The 9,661-nt window shown below is 37.0% G+C and overlaps 1 long non-coding RNA gene across 1 annotated transcript in view; it reads left to right on the forward strand.

Moving 5' to 3' along the window:
* Window positions 1–5,171, forward strand: part of LOC138921009 (uncharacterized) — a 136,247-nt gene extending 131,076 nt beyond the window's left edge. The window contains exon 3 of the long non-coding RNA XR_011433137.1: window positions 5,084–5,171. This is a non-coding gene — a long non-coding RNA (uncharacterized lncRNA). The remainder of the gene's footprint in view (window positions 1–5,083) is intronic.
* The last annotated feature ends 4,490 nt before the right edge of the window (window positions 5,172–9,661 follow it).

The raw sequence follows: 9,661 nt of genomic DNA on the forward strand, positions 1-9,661 counted from the left end.
GAAATCTATTCTCTTGTAGTTTTAGAAAGCAGAAGACCAAAATTGGTTGTCAGGGCTCTGTTGTCTCTGGCAGCTTTGGGGGAAAATCCATTTGCTTGCCTTTTCTACCCTCCAGAGGTTGTCTGCATTCCTCGGATCATTGCCCATTCCCTTCATCAAAGCCAGCAATGTAGCCTTGTCAAACCTCTCTCTCTTTCTCTTTCTCTGACTCTGTTTCTGACATCACATCTTCTCTGACCCTCCTTCTTCCCTCATTTCCTTATAAGGAAACTTGTGATTACATTGTGCCCACTAGGAAAATCCAGAATACTCTTTCCGTGTCAAGATCATTAAATTAATCACATTTGCAAAGTCCATTTTCCATGTAAGGTGACATAGTTACAGTCTTTGTGGATTAGGACATGAACAACTTTGGGGGGGGGACATTATTGTGCCTACCACAGCACCCCTCCACTATTAGGCGGAAATAAAGCACAATTCACTGACAAGCCCATCTAAACTCATTCTGAATATGAGCTCTTCCAGCTTACAGACTTGTTACCTTTCATAGTTTCAAGAGGGGTAAGGTCAAAGTCACAAAATATTCAGCGTGTACTACATAGGAAGTGTGACAGCCATTGATTGTTGAAAATTGTGGGATATCATCTGAAACTGGGTCATAAAGACTATCACATATAAGAGAACATTAAAAGAAACTCTATGATTGTCAATGTTGGTTGAATCCAACTGTTTCAAATGTGAGATGTCATACCACCGAGTAATACTTACATAAAAGAGCGAAGAAATTTAGATGTTTACTCTAAGATTTTCGTATAATTTCTGCCTATAAAAGAATTTTGAGAAGCCAGGAAAAGCCTTGATGTAGGTTAGGAGATTTTTGGAGTTAGTTGTTGGTGTGCTGTAAGATTCGCCTCATTATCCAAATAGAAAGGGATAATGACTATTTCTCCCTTCACCTTAAGTCAAATGAGACACTTGAAGCACTTAAATGTCTTCTCTGTGGTTTTAGGGTCACAGTGTGCTGAATGAATGATTCTCTGATTAGGTTCCCTGAGCCTGGAGTAAGATGGAATTGCTAACGCATTGAATTGCATACTCAGTGTTTGGGTGAAGAGTGTAGAAGTATTTCTCATAGAACAAATGTGAGATCTTGTCCAACAGGGCAACCTTGAGATGCACCAAAAGTGGCTACTTGATTCCCAGAGACTGAGCTAAAAGCTTCCAGCTAAAGGAGAATATATCTTTCTCTTCAAATGAGCCATCAACAAGAGAATGGGGCATCTGTAAAGAATTGATGAAAACAGGCTATTAGAAAAAATCTAATTTGAACACCACTAGCTCCAAAGAATGTGTTGCTAGGTCACTACCATCCCCCCTGCTATGACTTCTAAGGGATAGCAATCACAGTTATCAAGCTGGTGGGAGTGGGGTTAGCAGGGTGAAGAAGAGAAAAGATGAGCTGACTCAATCCCCAAGTGACCAGCTCCCGAGTGGCCAGTTTATGCGGCCCAGAGCTTGTAAAAGAAAGACGTTGTAAATGGCTTTGAAGTTTTCATTATCATAGTTTTGGTTATCCTAGGCTAGATGTATTTATTATTTTATTATAAAAAGAACTCTGTTTTGTAAACGCAACTAAGCAGAGAACTATTTTTTCCAGAAATGTTATGAAGCTTGCCCTAAATTAATCCAGAGACAGGGGAACTTCCCAATAATGGTTCTGCATTCATATATATTTATACATTAAAAAAATTGCCTTTAAAGGTAAATTACATTCTACCTAATCTCAAAGCTCCTTTTATCTTCAAATTCCTATGATTCTAATAGTTTTCTTCTCTCCTCTCTTATGGCTTTCATTTTTTTTCTTTGAGAATTTTGAATAAAATAGACTGTCTTTATGACAGGATCTGCTGTAAAAGTTTATTTTGCACAATTGTACAATGTTTAAATGTGGAAAACTTTATTAATGTACTTTTAAGTGCAACTTACAGCTAAATTGTTATTCTGTTTCCTGAAAATGAAGTTAGGATTAAAAACTGCGTAGGATTTTGGGCTAACCTGGTGGTATAGTGATTAAGTTCAGTGTGGTCCACTTCAATAGCCTGGGGTTTGTGGGTTCAGATCCCTGGCATGGATGTACACACCACTCATCAAGCCACACTGTGGTGGCATCCCACATTTAAAATAGAAGAAGATTGACACAGATGTCACCTCAGTGACAATATTCCTCACCAAAAATGAAAGTGTGTAGGATTTGTAAAGGTGTTAAGTATTATAATGGATCGTTGGAAACATTAACTTTAGCCCAATATTTGTACTGACGCTCATGTTTAGAAAACACAAATAACAACTGTGGGAATAAAATATTTTCTAGAAATCAAATAATAATATTTAGGTAGTTACAGAATTTCTATGAAACAGTGAGCTCCTTGTTTCTATGTATTCCTGTGTTTTTCAGTATGCAGGTCTTTGATGTTTGAAGATGAAGACAAGAACTCTGTGAAAAATAGGTTAATTGGATAGGAAAAAATTTTCCTCTCCTAAAAAAAGGAAATTGGATGGAGCCAGCCACTTGATGGAATTATATTGCTAAAATAAACACAAGTGTTAGATTCATACTAATTTGTAATTTGCTGATAGCCAGAGTAGGATTTGTACTACTTATTATCGATAGTGTTTCTATCACAATTTAGTCTCATAGGTATACAACAGAAACTTAACCTTATGACCAAAGTATATCAACCATCAAACTCAGGAGAAGAGAGGATCAGAAAGAAAATCTACTGCCCTCTGAAACTATAACCTTTGACCATTGTCTGCAGCTGAAAGTGAAAAAAGGCTGATTGAAAACAATAAAACCACTCTGGCAATTGCTACACATTTACTGTTCTTTATCTCCAACCCAATAAAATCTGATAAATAATAGAAGACAGGCTTTTGAAACCCAGGGAATGAATAGTACATCTCTTCTTTAATGAGTTTCTTCACAGTTCTTATACTTTCAAAACTATTAATATGATTATTTGCTTTAATTGTGAGCACATTTGAATTCATCCATATTAGAAAACACTGAGGATGAAGCACTCCATTTTCAGTTTTTCCATTTATTTATTAGTATTTGTATTTTCTTTTTAGCTTCTTCAGAGGTATAACATATACAGTAAAGAACATTGTGTTCTCATTTAATATAGAGCTCAGTAAATAATCACATGTGTATTTTTGTAGTACTCCACCCATATCATACTAATATATGTAATGGGTGTAATGTAAAACATATATTACATATGTAATGTATGTAATGTATAACATATATAACCATATAGTGTATAATGATACTATATAGCATTAATGGGTTTATTATTGTTATTAAAAAATAAGTGCATATATAACATTCTTTTCTGTTTATTTTTTGAATATGTATTTATATTATTTAAGAACAGCAATGATGAAACCATTAAATTTTAGTACATAAAAAAATTTACTATGGTGAGAGCACTTACCATCAGATCTACCCTCTTAACCAATTTTTAAGTGTACTGTATCATGATCACAGGCAACAAAAGCAACAATAGATGGTTTCACTACATCAATATAATAAGCTTATGTATAGCAAAGGAAACAATGCATTGTTTTAATTGCTTGAAAGGCAACCTATGGAATAGCAACTTATGGAATGGAAGAACTTATTTCTAATATCTGTTAAGAGGTTAATATCCAAAAAATATAAGGAATTCATATAACTCAATACCAAAAATACAAATAACCTGATTAAAATATAAGCAAAGGACTTGAATAGACATTTCTCCAAAGAAGTCATCTAAATGGCCAACAGGTATAGGAAAAGGTGCTCAATTTTAACCATTAGGGAAAAGCAAATCAAAACCACAATGAGATATCACCTCATACCTGTTAGGATGGCTACAATCAAAAAATAATTAAGTGTTGGTGAGGATGTGGAAAAATTGTAACACTTGTCTGCTGTTGATGGGAACGTAAAATGGTAGAGTCACTGTGGAAAACAGTATGAATGTTCTTCAAAAATTAAAAATAGAGCTACAAGGGGCTGGCTCGTGGCACAGTGGTTAAGTTTGAGTCCTCTCCTTCCCCATGCGGGGTTCACAGGTTCAGGTCCCAGGCATAGACCTAGCACTGCTCGTCATCCCATGCTATGGTGGCATCCCACATAAAATAGAGGAAGATTGGTACAGATGTTAGCTCAGTGATGATCCTTCTCAAGCAAAAAGAGGAAGATTAGCAACAGATGTTAGCTCAGGGCCAAACTTCCTCACACACACACACACACACACAAAATAGAGCTACAATATGTTCCAGCAACCCCACTTCTGAGTATATACCCAAGAGAATTTAAATCGGAATCTGTTTAATTTTTAATACATTAAATACAAAATATCTTTGGGGGGCTTAATAATTTACAAGAGTGTAAAGAGTTCCGGAGGCCAAAAATTTGAGCGTCAGTGACATAGTCTATGGCCCAAGCAACCACTGACGGGAGAATAGATAAATAAATTGTGTATATTTATAAATTAAACACTGTAATTCAATAAAATTGAACAAACTACTGCTATATGAAACAGCATGGACAAACATCATTGAACATATGTTGAGCGAAAGAATCAAGACACAAAAACAGGTCAATATCGCTTGATTCCCTTCATAGGAAGTCCAAGAATAGGCAAAACTAATCAGTGGTGATAAAAAACCAAAACAGCTCTCAACTCAGGAGCAAGGAAAGAGGGTATGTACTGAACAGGGACACAGTAGAAATTTCTGGAATTGGGGCTTTGCCATCATTACCATTGAAAGCTTATTTAATGTGTCTCATCAAAATTTTACCCACTATCCTTAAATGATAGAGACAATAAAAGTCAGGCAATAACAATAAATATATAAATAATATAACATATAAGAGCATCAATGAACAATAGACATAATAGACAAGTCTGAAGAGCGTAAGGAATTGAGACTAGTGAGCACCATTATTAAATAACAGTGAAAGAGATGACGTAGTTTGAGGCTGAAGAAAAATTATTTCTGATGAGACCTATTATGTGTTTGTGTTTTTCAGACTGTGCACGTGATTCACCTTGCCTGGACAGTCTTTCCTTTTCTACAGAACCGGAAAACGCTTTCTTTCTTGTATGGGGATTCAGGAGGTAAGAAATGTTCACAGACCTTGGTAAAGCATGGTCATGTTGCTGTAGTTTATTGACCCCTTGGTTGTCTCTCCTACTAGTCTCTGAAACCTTGCACAGAAGGACTACATTTAGCCACCACTGTTTCCCACTGCCAACTCCACCTGACACTTAGTAGGCACTAGCATGCTAGATTTTCTTTATTAATTAAACTCATTTTTAGATACTTAAACATTCATTAATTTATCAAAACGTATAATGAATTTAATTCATTAAATATTTAAGCAGAGAGAGGACTAATCATACTTATGAGGAATATGGGAGGTCAGAATAAAGCTAAGACCTGGAAGAAAAGGGATAACGGTCCCTTCCTTAAGGACCATTACCCCACCTACAGCAGACTGGTGGCCACCAAGGGATTGCACCCTCTGTGCTGGGACACGCTGGACACTGACTGGATCCAGTGTCCCAGATGTTTCCTCCCTACTTTGGGCTGAGACAGCTACCTCCAAGCTCCACATGGAGATACACTGGGGATGCATCCAACCCTCCCTCCTGGCTCCCATGCCTTGCCTGGCCCCAGTCCAGGCTCGGGGAGTGTAGCCACCGTAGTTGATCTGGGAGGAGGGGTAAGTTGGGAGGGGTTCAGGGTGCCAAGGGGTTGGGGAACAGGCACTGAGAACCTGTTCAGCAGAGGGAGAAGAGTTTTGGTAGGAGGTGGGAGCTCTTGGAAACTGAGGCTCCATGCCCCCAGTGCATGCTCTGTTGTCCCATCAGATTCCACTTATAAAACACAAGTGCAAAGATAAAAATATTAAGAATTTTAGGACTTCAACCACAGAGTGTTAAACTCTAAGTGCAGTGTCCTTCAGAGTGCAAGACCCTCTAGGCTGCTCTGGTTGCACCCCATGAAGTGGACCTGGGTCCAAGTGTGGTAGGACTTCTGATGGGACTGGCTGTGGTAAGCCCTCAAAGATGGTACACCCAAATGCATGTGTTTGACAATGTTGTGAGGGCCTGCTGTGAATAATCTTCCCAGCGGGAGAACTACTATGAGAGGCATCTCCTGCTGCACTGGAGACAGCAGAGCCTGATGGAAAGTGAAGCATCACACTTAATCTTAACCTAAGGGGCAACGCTGAGTAACACCAAGATAAAAACACCTTCCTCACTCCCCTGGGCCCACCTACAAGCTGGCCTTCTTTTAGGACCTAACTGAGGGATGATGAAAAACCTGAATGATGACTGAAGACTGAACTTCCCACCTATCCTGAAAAATTGGAGCTCAAGAAAGAGAAAATTGAGTTAGAAGAATACAGAAACAAGACATTTCTTGCTGCTGAGTGTTGTCAAGCCAATTCATACCAGTTACCTCTGAGATTCTACCTGTCGCTAGAGGTTGCAAATCCTGAGTCAGAATTTCAAGGGCTCCATTCTAGACTTTTGTCTGTTCTCAGACTGCTGGCAAAGTACACCAGAACGTGTATAATCTAGTTACATTTTTTAAGAAATTTCTTCTGGCCCCAGACAGACTGGGGATACACTCAAATCCACATATGAATTTTGGGGAAGGTAGATATTATTGCAATAGCAGTGAAGGAGTCTGTAAAGATAAATGAATGTCTCTAGAATTAATAGCTTTGAAACGTATTTTTTAATTTAATCTTTTTCAACAAGGAAAGGACAAACAAAATCTATACCCAATGAAATTACCCTGTAAAAGTAAAGTGCAACACAGTTAAAATACAGGCTTATGAAATTATCAATGATGTCATTTACATGTAGAACTCCAGTCTTTATAATTTGTCTTTATGGCTCAGGTATTTCCATGTACTCTAGTATTTTTTATTACTTACGTTTTACAATATAATTCTACCTGGAAAAAACAAATGCCAGGTTTTTGAAAGTGTTTAACAAGTATAATTTTTCTCTTTATAAATTTTTAAAGAAATTATCTTAAATTTTACAATATATCATTACAAACATGAAAATAAGTAGATAAGATACAAAGACTATGTCAGAAACAGGTGGAAGGATTGATGTTTCTGAGATAAATTTGCTGAGTCTTGCTTTTAAAAATTAGCTTTCATTAGTCCCCAAACATCCTAATTTTCTTTGGCTCCACCCTGTCTTCTCCTCACACCCCCAATCCACACCCACCTTCCACACTGTCCTTTGTTAGGGCTTTTCAATTAATCTCACAACACATATAAATTTGTACATTTCCCTCTTCTTTCATTGTCCTTCTCTCTTCCTTCACAGTACAGTTTTCTAATGTTTTTGGAGGATGGGCAAAGGAGATATTGACCTGTTCCGTCATTATCCTCCCTATCTACTCATACATTTGGTGTAAACTATAAAGAGATGCAGGCAATTCTTTTTGCAAAGTCTCCTTTGCAAAAGTGAACTTCTAGAGGAAGGTGAAAGATAGGTAAGAAAAGTAGATGCAAGAGAATTAATAAAATAATGGAATATATATTGCACATGTTTGTCCAGCTAAACCATCCTTATTCCATTTGCACATTTGAGTTTGTCTTATTTTCCTATCAGACTAAACTAGTATATACATCCAGTAGGTAAAATAAAATCAGCAATTACAATTCTTATACATTCCCAACTCTTCTCTCTCTCTCTCTGTCTCTCTCACACACACATGCATGCTCGCTCACACTCTATGAACACATCTAGTCAACACTTCCACATTCAATCACATGGCAACATTAGGTTTTGCTTTTTTTTGTTGTTACTCATTTATTCTTATTCAATTTCTTAACCTTCAGAAAACACACATGTGACAGATTATCATCTCATCTGGCTAGCTTTGTCAGGAAAGGAGGTGGTCCAGTAAGTGTACTTCCTGGATAACTGAAAGTTATCCTTATAAGGAAGTTTATCTTATATCACCTATTGTGGCTAGAACCCTTGCTGATGTCTGTCAAGCACTACCCTTCATTCTATAAAAGCATACATGCAATGTCTGTCTGTCTATGTCCGCGATACCTAGGTCCATCATTATTGTAGTAAGTGGCGTATGCACATCTCTCCAGGCGCTTTTAAAGTGTGTGGGATGATTTGCTTCTCCATTGAATAAACCCATAAAAGTGGATTTTTAAAGACATCTTTCCTATTTTTACACAGTTTGGTCTCCTGTGCTGTCACAGCTCATTTTGTACTGCTCCCAGTGGTCTCTGCCTTCTCCATCCCTCACGCTCCGAGAGCCGAACTTGCTACTTCCAGCCTTCAACAGACTCGGAAACAAAAGGACCTAAATGTTTGAAATTCCATTTGAAATAGACTCTGATATTACCTCAAAAATAACATAGGACAGGGTATGGGCTTTGCTGTGAGACTATTTTAATCCTTATGTTCATTGTTGAGCCACTCTTTTTATACTTTTACCATCTTCTTGGTAAATGGACCCGACCATAGTACTAAAAACCAATAGCACAGGTTGACCTCAGACAGGTCAGTTTATTTCTAAGGGTCTATTTCCTGATCACTGAAGTGAATAGATTTGATGGAATGATTCCCCCCAATACCTGTGTGAAAAATCTGTAACTCTAAGAGAGATATGCCTCTGCATATGAACGTGAGTTTGAAGGTGATTATAGGAAACATCATAATTAAAAGTTAAATATGAAGTTAAAAATTACTATCATTAATGTAGACCTAAAAGTATGAAAATAAAGACAGCATTTATGGAGTCATATATTATATCAGTATTTTCTCTTTATTTTAAATATACTGAATCACATTAATTGCTTTTGGAATAAATATGACCCTACCAGAAAGATATTTAAAATTATATAATTTACTTTGTTTTCAAGCATATAAATATAATATACTTAATATATACAGGAAACTTTTATTTATATGTATAAATAAATTATACGTAATCTTATTTTATTAGAAATGTTAATAGCTAATATACGTTAGCTAAGTGTTGGCTGGTATATCTCAGAGAATTTTCTAAAGAGTACTCCAATGAAGGCCTTTAAGATATTTTAACCCATTTAGTATGTGATAGATTCTATGGGTTTTTGAGTGTGGTGGTTTATGTCATCAGCAAGATTTTCTTTTTTGGTCAGTGTCATGTCACAAAGACAGTCCAGGTCGTCTGTTGGTGATGGTAAAAATATGTATATGGAAACAATTTACCTGCATTATTTATGATAGAGGAATTCTAGCTGCACTCTTTTTTTGAACTTTTGATTTATTTATTTTTTGAGAGGTGGGGAAGGAAGATTGTCCCTGAGCTAACATCTGTGCCAATCTTCCTCTATCTTGTATGTGGGACACCGCATCAGCATGGCTTATGAGCATATGTAGATCTGCACTCAGGATCCGAACCCAGGAACCCTGAGCTATCAAAGCAGAGCACACAAACTCAACCACTCTGCCACTGGCCAGGCCAAGCTCCACTCTTTGTGATAGAGTATGTCTCCATGACCATAAACCGAAGACACCTATAGAGAAACCATGTTTTACTCTTCATGAGTTCAGTTGACAGT

The sequence above is a fragment of the Equus caballus genome, chromosome 27 (assembly GCF_041296265.1).
Source record: "Equus caballus isolate H_3958 breed thoroughbred chromosome 27, TB-T2T, whole genome shotgun sequence".
NCBI lineage: Eukaryota > Metazoa > Chordata > Mammalia > Perissodactyla > Equidae > Equus > Equus caballus.